We start from the raw sequence: 12,535 nt of genomic DNA, 5'->3' as shown, positions 1-12,535 counted from the left end.
CTGTAAGAATTTCCAAGCAGGCAGAGTCCTTGTAGAAAGTATAAACATGCTGTGAGCAGTCTTCGCCTCTCTTTCTCTCTCTTTTTAACAAGGTGTTTGTGTTGGGCACTTCTCTCTCTCTCTTTTCAAAAGCACAGTTCATAGGGGTAATTCAGGACCCTGTCACAATAGATATAGGAAAATAAATAAATCAGTCAGTTACGTTAAGTATATATATGTATATTAAACAGTTAACTTAAAAACAGTGCAAAAACAGAAAAAAGTGAGGTAGTGTTCATGGATTCAATGTCCCTTTAGAAATCGGATGGCAGAGGGGAAGAATTGCTGTTGCTGAATTTCTGAGTGTGTGCCTTCAGGCTTCTGTACCTCCTTCCTGGTGGTAGCAATGAGAAAAGGGCATACCCTGGGTGATGGGGTCTGTAATAATGGGTGCCACCTTTCTGAGGCACCACTCATTGAAGGTGTCTTGGATACTACGGAGGCCAGTACCCAAGCTGGAGCTGACTAATTCTCCAACTTTCTATAACTTCTTATGATCCTATAGAAGGCAACATCAGGCAACAACGGTTTATATTTTCATGCCTTTTCAATGATACAAAGCTTCCCAAAGCACCTCATGCATGGATGATCTGTCTATGAGAAACTTCAAGGACCACAGCGCCTTTCATTCTGTGGCTGACCACAGCACTGTATTCAACTTCCTCCCCAGCCTGAGGGAGTTCACGTTTTGGAAAGATGGGATGGTGTGATCGGGGATGTGGGGTGACGGAAAACAGAAACAAATTAAACTTGCGGAAACCTTGAACAGATTGTCCTTCAGTGCTGTCAGAATGAGATCAGAATCAGTATTAGGTTTATTGTCACTGACGTTTGTCTTGAAACTTTGTTGTTTGGTGGCAGCTGTACAGTGCAAGATATAAAAAAAAACTAAGTTACAAAAAAATTCCTGCAGATGAGGAATAAGGAGATAGTTAGAGCTTATGGATTTGTGAACCATTCAGCGGGGAAGAAGCTGTTCCTAAAATGCAGAGTGTGGGTCTTCAGGCTCCTGTACCCCTCCCTGTTGGTAGTCATGTCTCTGGTTGTGAGGATCTCTGATGACTTCACCATCTGGAGCCTCAGCCCTGCCTCTTTCTGTCATGGTTGGAACCATGGTGAAGGTGGTTTGAAGGGGAAGGGGATTGGGTTGTGGAGCGACAGCATCCCATCTGATGGCTTGCTGCCTTCGGCTAGAGGCTTTGGACTCTTTAACTCTGAAGGCAGCGGAAGAGTCACAAAAGACCAGGGACAAGGTGAGAAAGCGGAGTGGCTGCAGAAATTCATCTATAGCCTTAATGGACACTTGTGGTGGTACAAGTAGCGGCATGGTCTACTCCAGCCATGGGCACTTAGCTGCCTGGCGTTTCCTACCATTACATGCTGCAAGAAAAATGTGAACCTTGTGGAGAATATAGTCAACACAGCTGAGTAGCTGTCTGTATCTGTGCGAAAACTACTGGTAAACAATCCCTTTCAGAGATGAGCTTCTGAATCGTCTGTACGACCTGGCAAGTTTGCAGTGTGATCTGAAGTGCAGGATGGTTGCTGTGTGGTGTGTATGGGCTGAATAGAGGAGCCGTGGCCTGGGCCCGAGAGTGTGGAATGAGCCAATGTTTGGCCATCACTGGAGTGGGCTTGGAGCCAATCCAAGGCAAGGCAGCAGGGCCCGGGCCCGAGAGTGTGGAATGAGCTGGCAGTGGGGCCTGGGCCCAAGAGTGTGGAATGAGCCGGCGGTGGGGCCTGGGCCCAAGAGTGTGGAATGAGCCGGCGGTGGGGCCTGGGCCCAAGAGTGTGGAGTGGGCCAATGTTTGGCCATCACTGGAGTGGGCTTGGAGCCAATCCAAGGCAAGGCAGCAGGGCCCGGGCCCGAGAGTGTGGAATGAGCTGGCAGTGGGGCCTGGACCCAAGAGTGTGGAATGAGCCGGCGGTGGGGCCTGGGCCCAAGCATGTGGAGTGGGCCAATGTTTGGCCATCACTGGAGTGGGCTTGGAGCCAATCCAAGGCAAGGCAGCAGGGCCCGGGCCCGAGAGTGTGGAATGAGCCGGCGGTGGGGCCTGGGCCCAAGAATGTGGAATGAGCCGGCGGTGGGGCCTGGGCCCAAGCGTGTGGAGTGGGCCAATGTTTGGCCATCACTGGAGTGGGCTTGGAGCCAATCCAAGGCAAGGCAGCAGGGCCCGGGCCCGAGAGTGTGGAATGAGCCGGCGGTGGGGCCTGGGCCCAAGCGTGTGGAGTGGGCCAATGTTTGGCCATCACTGGAGTGGGCTTGGAGCCAATCCCAGGCAAGGCAGCAGGGCCCGGGCCCGAGAGTGTGGAATGAGCCGGCGGTGGGGCCTGGGCCCAAGAGTGTGGAATGGACCAATGTTTGGCCATCACTGGAGTGGGCTTGGAGCCAATCCAAGGCAAGGCAGCAGGGTGTTGAGGCCGGAGGCGAGGGATGGGCCAGTGTTCAGCTTGCTGCTTGGAGAGGTTTATTCATCTCTGTGCTGAACTGAGGCCGCGGCCTGCAACTAATGGCTCCTGGACCGGCTGGAATGATGACTGGCTTCATGGCTGGGAGCTCACTTTCGTGAACTTTAGTGCTAAATGTTATTTAATTGTTTGCACAATTTGTTGCTTTTTTCACATTGGGTGTTTGTTTCTGGGTTCGATTGGGTTTCTTTGCTTTGTGGCTGACTGTAAGGAGACGAATCTCAAGGCTGTTTACAGTATACTTACACACTCTGATAACAAATGTACTTTGAGTTGTGAGTTATTGGTTGCAGTCTGCAATAATGCTGAGTATGCAGTTCAACTAATGAGTCTTATGAAGCAAGACGTGCTGGTTGGAGTGGAATGCAAAGTGCTGTGACTGGGCATTATTTTGATTATTGTTGGGAATGAGGATGTGGGTGGTGCTGTTTTAACCATATGGTACTTAACACTGCTTGTACCAGACTTGCATATGAATTAGGAGTGTGATTAGTCCACACAACCTCTCAAATCTGTTTCACTGTTTATTAAAACTGTGCTTAATCTGACTATAACTCAGCTCTGTAGTCTTTTCCACCTGCCACATCACCAGTAACTATTCACCCCTTGTTTATCAAGTATCTCTGTATCTCTACCTTAAAAATATTCAAATTCACTGTATCTGCTGCCCCTGGAGGAAGAGAGTTTCATGACCTTCCGTAAAAGAACAACAAAAAATTGCATTGTGTCTACCTTAAGTTGGTGGTTTTTATTTTTAAATGGTAGCCCCAAGTTAGGGGTTTCTCAGTCAGGATGAAATGTCATCTACTGATCAAGACCCCGCAGAATGTTTCAAGTTTTACTCAAGTTGCCCCTCAGTCTTCTAAAACCTCAACAAATACCAACCTGGCCTATTCAGTGTTCCGTGACAACCCATTCCAAGTTTCAGATCAGTAAATCTTCCCCGAAATGTAACCTTGCTCTTGTCAGGAATGTGGCCACTGTCAGGAGCTACTGGTGATGTCCTTATCCCCAGAGACCATCTCATTCCACAGCTGTTCAAGCACCCCAGGAAGCTTCCGTCCTCCTTTCATATCCCTGCAGAATCAGTGTGCTTTCTCCCTCCTTCAGCTAGGACCTGTATCCTTTACAGGAGTTCCTGCCAGCCTTTAGGAAACATCTGGCCGTCCTGACATCAGATCCACCTGCTGTCGGCGATCAGTGCGGCTGTCCGTGGGCTGCAGGAATCATTCCTACCCACACTCGACTTTATCCCACCCTTAGACTCCTCTGATTCACCCCGCACCAAACGTCTCTGCTCCACCCCTTCTATCCCAATCAGTTCTCCAATCCCTCGACCTCATTCCTGTCCCTCCCACTCATAATTTTGTCTTCACTGAATCCCCCCCACATTCTTGAGACTCCACTCCTCTGACCTCAAACGTTTTACAAACAAGTTCAAGGCCATGTTTAAGTCCATATAATTTCATTTGAAAGCTATATTTTGTAGAGCTGTAGATTCAAGCGGGTGGGGGGGGGGGATGGCCCTTCTGCCCATCAAGTGACTGCTGTCCATCACAACTCTAATCCTGTATTCATCCTTTTACTGTTCCTCCCACATTCCCATCAACTCCCCTCAGATTCTGCCACCCATCTACACAAGCGGGGCAATCACCGCTGGCCAACTAATTGTGGTCGACACGGTAACGTAGTGGCTAGCACATTGCTGTACAACGCAGGCGACCTGGGTTCAGTTCCCACTGCTGCCTGTAAGGAGTTTGTGCGTTGTCCCTGTGACTGCGTGGGTTTCCTCCGGAGGGCTCTGGTTTCCTCCCACAGACCTACTGGCTGGTAGGTTAATTGGTCATTGTAAATTGTCCTGCGATTAGGCTAGGGTTAAATCGGGGGATTGCTGGACAGCACGGCTTGAAGGGCCAGAAGGGCCTACTCCACCTGTATCTCAACAAATACATAAAATCTAACAGTCTGCACATCTTTGGAAACAGGAGATGCTGGGGTAACCCAGCTGGTCATAGGGAGAACATTCAAACTCCACACAGACAAGCCCCAAGGTCAGGACTGAACCCAGGTCTCCAGTGCTCTGGGGTAGCTGCTCTCCGAGCTGCACCACACTGCTGCCCTAAAGAGGAAGAGAATTGACCAAGTTCTCTTTGAAGTGTCCCCGCATTAGCTTTTTTTTTGGTTTCTAATGATAGCAACGAATTGGACATATTTGGCAGGAGGTTATTCTGCGTTGTAAAGAGCGACTCTTTACTGCACTCTCAAATCTTACTGAGTATGTCCTCGGTTCCCTCCTCCTCTGAGGGAAGCATCCATTCCAGAATTTTCCTGTGAAGGCATCAAACTTGGAACTCAGGACTCTTTGTGTCAAAGGAGGTGCAAGCAAGTTGCAATGTGAGTATTATTTGGAACTTGCTTCCTGAGCTAACACCTTTTGCAAGCACGGGCTGAGTTAGAGGTTGTGAATTTTCATACACTACAAAAATGCACTGACAGTGTATTTCAGACTTCTTTTTTCTGACTATAAACACCAGATGCGTAAGTAAGTTTTCTGATTTTATCTCATTTCTGCATTTTTCATTTCCACTAACTGATTTCTGATGAAGGGCTTTTGACCTGAAATGTAATGTTAACTGTGTTTGTCTTCCCACAGATACGCCTGACCTGCTGAATGTTTCCAGCATTTTCTGATGCCCACCAATACGGCTGCCTCTTTGTTCTCACTCTCCCTCTTTCAACAACAGTCGTGTGCTCACATTTGTCTCCCAAATCCTGGATTCCCCTGACAACTTGATCATGTGGCCTGCACTACCCTGCAGGATTTCTGTAGCTCTCCTGACCACTATGTTACTCACGTTTTTAAGTGACCACCGATTCTTGCGTTTGATTTCCAAATTCCTGGGCATCTCTTGGCACCAAGACAGTACTTGCATTCTGGACTACGCTGGCCTACAGTGTGAGACTCAGTTGCTGTGTCTGAAGAGCTATAAATATAAAGGTAACTTTGCATCTAAACTCAGCCATGGTTTCCGTGCTTTGGGTTGTCCGCTGGTTCACTTTCTGTCAAACCCTAACCTCATATCTGAGATGCTGAGCTGACTTAGATTATGAGAACACTCAGTCCTCTTTTATTGTCATTTAGAAATGCATACATGCATTAAGAAATTATACAATATTTCTCTGGAGTGATATCACAGAAAACAGGACAAACCAAAGACTAACATTGACAGAACCACATAATTATAACATATAGTTACAGCAGTGCAAAGCAATGCCATAATTTGATGAAGAACAAGCCATGGGCACGGTAAATAAAGTCTCAAAAGTCCCCGAGTCTCCGATAGCAGGCAGCAAAAGGAACAAACTCCCTGCCAGGCCAGGCAGCATCTCTAGGAAGAGGTACAGTCGATGTTTCGGGCCGAGACCTTTCTGACGAAAGGTCTCGGCCCGAAACATCGACTGTACCTCTTCCTAGAGATGCTGCCTGGCCTGCTGCGTTCACCAGCAACTTTGATGTGTGTAGCTTGAATTTCCAGCATCTGCAGAATTCCTCGTGTTTGCATTTTTAATCTCCCTGCCATAAACCTCCAGGCACCATCAACTTCCCGATGCCTTGGAAGTAGCCGACCGCAGCCGACACTGAGTCCATCCATCCGAAAACTTCGAGCTTCCGACCAGCCTCTCCAATACAGCCTCCCGAGCACCATCCTCTGCCGAGCACCTTCGGCCTCACCCCGGCCAGTGAAACACGCAAAGCTGACGATTTCAGGGCCTTCTGCTCCGGAGATTCCGGTTATCACACAGTAGCAGCGGCAGCGAAGCGGGCATTTCAGAAGTTTTCCAGATGTTCCTCCGTACTCTCACATCCGTCTCCATCAAATCAGAATTGTGCACGGTCCCCTACTTGACAGATTACAGACATCATCACCGAAGTGGCCGCGCCGTTGCTGTCGCGCCACCATCTTCTCCTCCAGCTTCTGCAGAACAGTTATCTTTATAACAGTTCACAGCTTCTAAGAGTCATTGAGTCCTATAGCGCAGAATCAAGTCCATTGACCCATCATGTTCTTGTTGTACATTCCACTTGCCCCATTTAACTGCATTACATCCACAGCCGTCTACGCCTTGTCTAGATGCATCTTAATGTGTTGGGAGCGTCTGCCTCTACCATCTCTTCAGGCAGAGCTTTCCAGACTCCAACGACCTTCTGTACCCTCAGATTCCCACTCAATCTTCTTTTCTCACGTTGAACCATTGGCCTCTTATCTTATACACAGGGGGGTACAGAGATTTTTATTATCTACCCTTGCCTATCCTTCTCATTATCTTATGTGCATCTGTCAGGTCAACTCTCAGTCTACTCTCCTCCAAGCGAGAGAAGTCACCCTCCCCCTAGCCTGCTCAGTCTCTCCTTATCAGTGAAATCCTCCAGTCCGGGCAACATCCTGATGAATCTTCTCTGCACTTTCTCCAAAGCAAACACAGATTCCCTGTAATGTGATGATCAAATACACATAGTACTTCAGCTGTGGCCTACCTGATATTTTACAAAGTTCTACCAGTGTTCTTAGTTCCTATGTAAATCATGACCTTCCCAGCTCTATTTCCTTGTCAGCCCTGGCATTGGAGCCACTACTTCTGGATTGTTCGTGACTTCAGGTTTCCACTAACATTTTCATTTTTATGCTACATGACCCTGAAACATTCTGGATCTTCAACACTTCCACTGGTACAACCTCTTTGAACTTCTGGGCTGTGTTAATGCCCACTTTTATAGACGCACAGCGGAGAGTGTCCTCATGGCCTCATGTGGAAAGGAACATTGTTCAGGGATGGAAAAAGCTAGAGGAAGTGGTGGGCAGAGCCCAGTCCTTCACAGGGAAATCCCTCCCCACAAATGAATACATCTGCATGGAATGCTGTCACAGCAAAGCTGCATCCATCATCAAAGACCCCCACTGTCCAAGCCATGCCCTTTTCTCACTTCCACCATTGGGCAGGAGGTACAGAGCTTTCGGTCTCACACCACCAGGTTCGGGAACAATAACTACCCCACAACCATCAGACTCCTGAACTAACGTGGTTGACTTCACTCTCGTTGACTCTGAACAAATTCTATGACCTGCAGAATCTCTTTCAAGGACTCTTAACAATTCATGTTTTCACTGTTTTTTCTGGTTTGTCTTCTCTTGCACGTTGATTGTTTGTCCGTCTTTATCTGTTTATGGATAGTTTTTCCGTAAATTTTATTGTACTTTTTACCGTTATGTACCTGTAAGAAAATAGAAGGTAGAATATTGTAGTAGATACTTCGATAACAAATTCACTTTGAACTTTGAACTTCTGAACTGATGACAGTCATCGATGTGGTGACTCTGCTAGCTGCCTGGACTGGGTTTTGCCACACCCCAGCCATGATTCTGGAGAGAACCACTGGCTAGCTGTTGGGTTTGGATCAATTTGATCTTTGCTACGACACTCGAGTGCTGGTAATGCCAAAGAATTTAGAACTTCTGACACTCCCCATCTCCATTCCTCTAATGAGGACTGGCTCATAGACCTCTGGCTTCTTCCTCCTGTAGTTGATAATCAGCTCTTTAAGCCGAGGGAGCGGGAAAGAGTTTGCATCTGAATTTGCAACCCCTTCTCATCAATTATGATCAGGGTACATTCACATGACTCCCTCCATCTGAGCTGAGAATTAAATTTAAATGTTTTCCTATAATGATTTGAACATATTTCTTTCAGTCCAACATATCATCAATTAAGTTTATTATTATCTGAAAAATATTTTAAATTATATAGATTGATTTCAGATACAGTATATGTAATGTCTTTGGCTGTCAGCAGGAGTTCAGGGGTGCAGCTTTGAGATCTGCTGGTTAAGGATACACAGTGACTGCAGATGCTGGAATCTGGAGCGACACACTATCTGCTGGATGGGTTGAGCAGGATGTGTTGGAGGAGAGGAAATGTCGAGATTTCACTTTTGGATTGAAGCCGTCCAAGCTACCCAAGGCCTCAGTGCAGAGATAACATGGGTGGTGAGAATGATGGGTTGCTGGGGTTGGCTCATTAACTTTATCCCAAAGCACTGCCTCAGACTAATATCCCACTATTCCCTGCATAACTCCAGGATAAATGTTGTATCCTGACCATTTCCACATGATTGGGCCTTTATAACTTGAATTTCCCTCTGAACCCTTTGAGCAACCTTGTCCCCAAACCATTAACGTTCCTACATTTTCCCAAGTTCTGAAAATTCTGTTCTCCATGATCCTTGCACTACCCACACCAGATGTTAATACTTGTTCATTTCTCTCCTTTCAGGTAATCTGGCCTTTCGGTTTCTTCAGTTCTCCTGCCACCAATCTCTTAACCAAACCTCTCGCTCCCTTTCTGCTTCTCTAATCCCCCCAAAAGTCCATTGAAGAATTCATTGCTGCCACCCTATCATTTGCAACACTATTTGCCCCATACGCAACATCCTACGCAGTACATCCACTGCAGGGTAGTCATGCCAATCACTGACTTATCCAGTTCTGTGGCCTCTTCCTGCATCTCCATAATGTGTTAATGAGGCTGTTCTCAATCATACCATTATTGTGGATAGACATATCAGCATTGGTCTGGTCCAAACTTGCCTGAGGAATAATGGCAACCTCCCTCTCAATGATGTTGTTTCATCTGGCTTACCTTTGCACCATCTGAATCTTGCAGGTCGCTATTATGACTAGGTAATTCCCTACTGTAAATCACATTTTGGTTTACCTATTGCTTACCCGGCACTTTCTCCACCTTTAACCATTACATCATTCCAGCCCACCACCTCTCATTAGAACCTTGTTTCCATTGTCCCATAACACTTTTCTCCCCTGACTGTGGTAGTGTGTGGGCATGGTATAGTAAGGAGGTTGGAAACTGCTCACTCCAGCCACCATCAGAATGTGAAAGCCGGTGTTACTCAGTCAGAGGCATGGCTGGAGAAGAAAGGGGGAGAATTCAGTTGCCATTGTCCATACAGGGCGAAAAAAAACACAGGTAAGAGCTTAAAACCTAGAATAGATCTAAATCACAGTGTGAAACCACATTGGTTTACTATCTGAAGTATGTAAGATGAGGAAACACACCAGTCTTTACAGAAGGGATCAGAAGTGGAGAGAGTGAACAATTCCAAGTTCCTGGGTGTCAGTATCTCTGAGGATCTAACCTGGACCCAACATATCGATGCTGCTCTAAAGAAGGCAAGATAGCAGCAATATTTCATTAGGAGCTTGAGGAGATTTGATATGTCACTGAAAACACTTGCAAAATTCTACAGATGTACTGTGGAGAACATTCTGACGGGATGCATCACCATCTGGTATGGGGGCGGGGGCATGCTGAGCTACTGCACAGGGTTGAAATCAGCTGCAGAGAGTTGTAAGATTAGCCAGCTCCATCATGGCTACCAGCCTCAGTGGTATCCTGATCATCTTCAAGGAGCGGTGCCTTAGGAAGGCAGCACCCATTGTCAAGGAGCCCCATCACCCACTCTCTTCTCATTGCTACCATCAGGAAGGAGGTACAGAAGCATGAAGGTACCCACTCAAAGATTCGGGAACAGCTTCTTCCCCTCTGCCATCTGATTTCTAAATGGACATTGACCCCATGAACACTACCTCGCTACTTATTTTATTTAACCATCTTTGCACTACTTATTTAATTTAACTAATTAATATATTTACTGTAATTCACAGGTTTCTTTTTCTCTTTATTATCATGTATTGCATTGTACTGTTGCTGTAAAATTAACACTTTTCATGACATATGCCGGGGATATTAAACCTGATTCTGATTCTGATATCCCCGGGCTCCCATGTTTTTCATTCACTTAGTTTCTGGAGTTGCAAAACATAACAGTGGTGGTGAGTAAGTTTTAAAACAAAACTGGAATGATTGACTATCCGTTGAAGTGCAGCATGCCTTTTTCTTTACAAGGGGAGAAAGATGGCTGGGTTAGAAAAAAAAGGCAGAAAACGGACAAAGTTCATGGAAACATAAATATTGAGTACCAGGTGATAATAATAATAATTTTTTAAAAAAGCAAAAGTGGCTGGCTACATTGGAAAGATAGATGCATTTGAGTACACAACAGATGACTGAATCATATATACTGAACAAATTGAGCAATATATTGAAGCAAATGAAATGGCTAATGAAAAGCGAGTGCCAGTGTTACTGAGTGAAATAGGTATAAAAAGCATAAAGTTTGCTTAGAAGTCTGACTGCTCCAACTAAACCAGTCAAAATGAGCTTTGCTGATATTGTGAAAGTAATGCAGGACCATTTAGAACCAAAACCATTGATGATCGCAGAACACTTTAGGTTTCATAAGCATAATCAAAAAGAAGAGGAGTCCATTTCAGCTTATGTGGCTGAACTGAAGAATTTATCTGAGGATTGTCAGTTCGGTAATGGGCTCAATGATGCACTGAGAGATCATTTAGTTTGTGGAACCTTGCAAGAAAGCATTCAAAAATGGCTCCTAACTGAAGGACAACTCACATTTAAAAGAGCAGTGGAAACTGCTGTATCAATGGAAACAGCAGCCAGAGAAGCAATTGAGTCACAGTCAGGAATGGAAGTGAGCATGAACAAAATTGCAACATCTAAACAGAAACCTGCCTGGCTGAACAAATAGTGTTTCTGTTGTGACAGGGGCTCACATACACCAGGCCAATTCAGGTTTAAAGGTGAAACTTGCAGAAAATGCAACAAAGTAGGGTACAAACAAAGAGCATGTCAGGCAGACAAAAATAAATGGACTGCACATGGAAGGGAAAAATGTAAAACGTCTTCAAGTTGCAGCTTCACAATGAGCACTAATCTGCATGCTGTTGATGAAAAATCTGATAATGATGAGAGTGACACTGGACTGAATAGCCTTGAGATCTACATGTGAAAACTAACAAGGGCCAAGAATATGGCTTATACCAGAAGTGAATGGCAAATTAATTAAAATGGAGTTGGACACAAAATGAGTTTGAATGGCATTTCAAAGATACTGAAGCCTGCAGACATCCATCTAAGAATTTATACTGGAGAAAAGGTAACTCCTGTGGGAATAACATTTGTAACAGTGCAATACAATAACCAGCAAGCCACATTGGACTTGTATGTGGTAAAATCAGGAGGACTAGCCTTGTGGGCCATGATTGGCGGAGATAATTGCAATGTGGTTGGAGATCCATCCACAATTTGCATGCCACATCCCCTACGACAGAGCCTACTCAAAGCGAATTAAGAAAGGTACTGAATGATTGCACAACAATGTTCAAGGATAGTATTAGAAAACTCAAACATATCAAAGGGTAAAGTAATGTTAAATGAAAATGCCACGCTCAAGCTTTACAAAGCCTGTCCAGTTCCTTGTACCATTGCACAATAAAGTGGCTCGTGAGCTAGATCCCATGGAGACTGAAGGAATTCTTTCCAGGGTTGAGTGGAGCCCACAGGCAACACCAGTGGTCCCAGTAATCAAGAAGAATGGGTTTGTCAGGATCTGTGGTGATTTAAAGTCACCGTCAACCCTGTACTGAAAGTAGATCAATACCTTCTGCCTAGGATAGAGGATATCTTTCTGAAGGAAAACACTTCAGTAAAGTGGACAGTTGAGGCCTACCTACAGGTGGAGATGAAAGAAGAGTCCAATGTGTTTCTCACCATAAACACTCACAAAGGGGTTTATCACAATAATAGGCTTATTTTTGGAGTAGCACCTGCACCTGCACTCTGGCAGAAAGCTATGGACCAGGTGTTGCAAGGCTGCCCAGGTACTCAGTGTTACCTGGATGACATCACTGTTACCGGTGTGGATGACACAGAACATCTCCGAACTCTCAAGACAGTGTTAAAATGATTAGAAAATCAGGGGCTCAGAGCACAACGTAACAAGTGTGTATTATTTAAACCAAGCATCACTTACTGTAGTCACACCATTGATGCACAAGATTTACACAAGTATGCTGACAAAATTCAGGCTGTG

Source organism: Mobula hypostoma, chromosome 13 (genome assembly GCF_963921235.1).
Source record: "Mobula hypostoma chromosome 13, sMobHyp1.1, whole genome shotgun sequence".
Lineage (NCBI taxonomy): Eukaryota > Metazoa > Chordata > Chondrichthyes > Myliobatiformes > Myliobatidae > Mobula > Mobula hypostoma.
Note: the sequence above shows the minus strand (reverse complement) of the source record.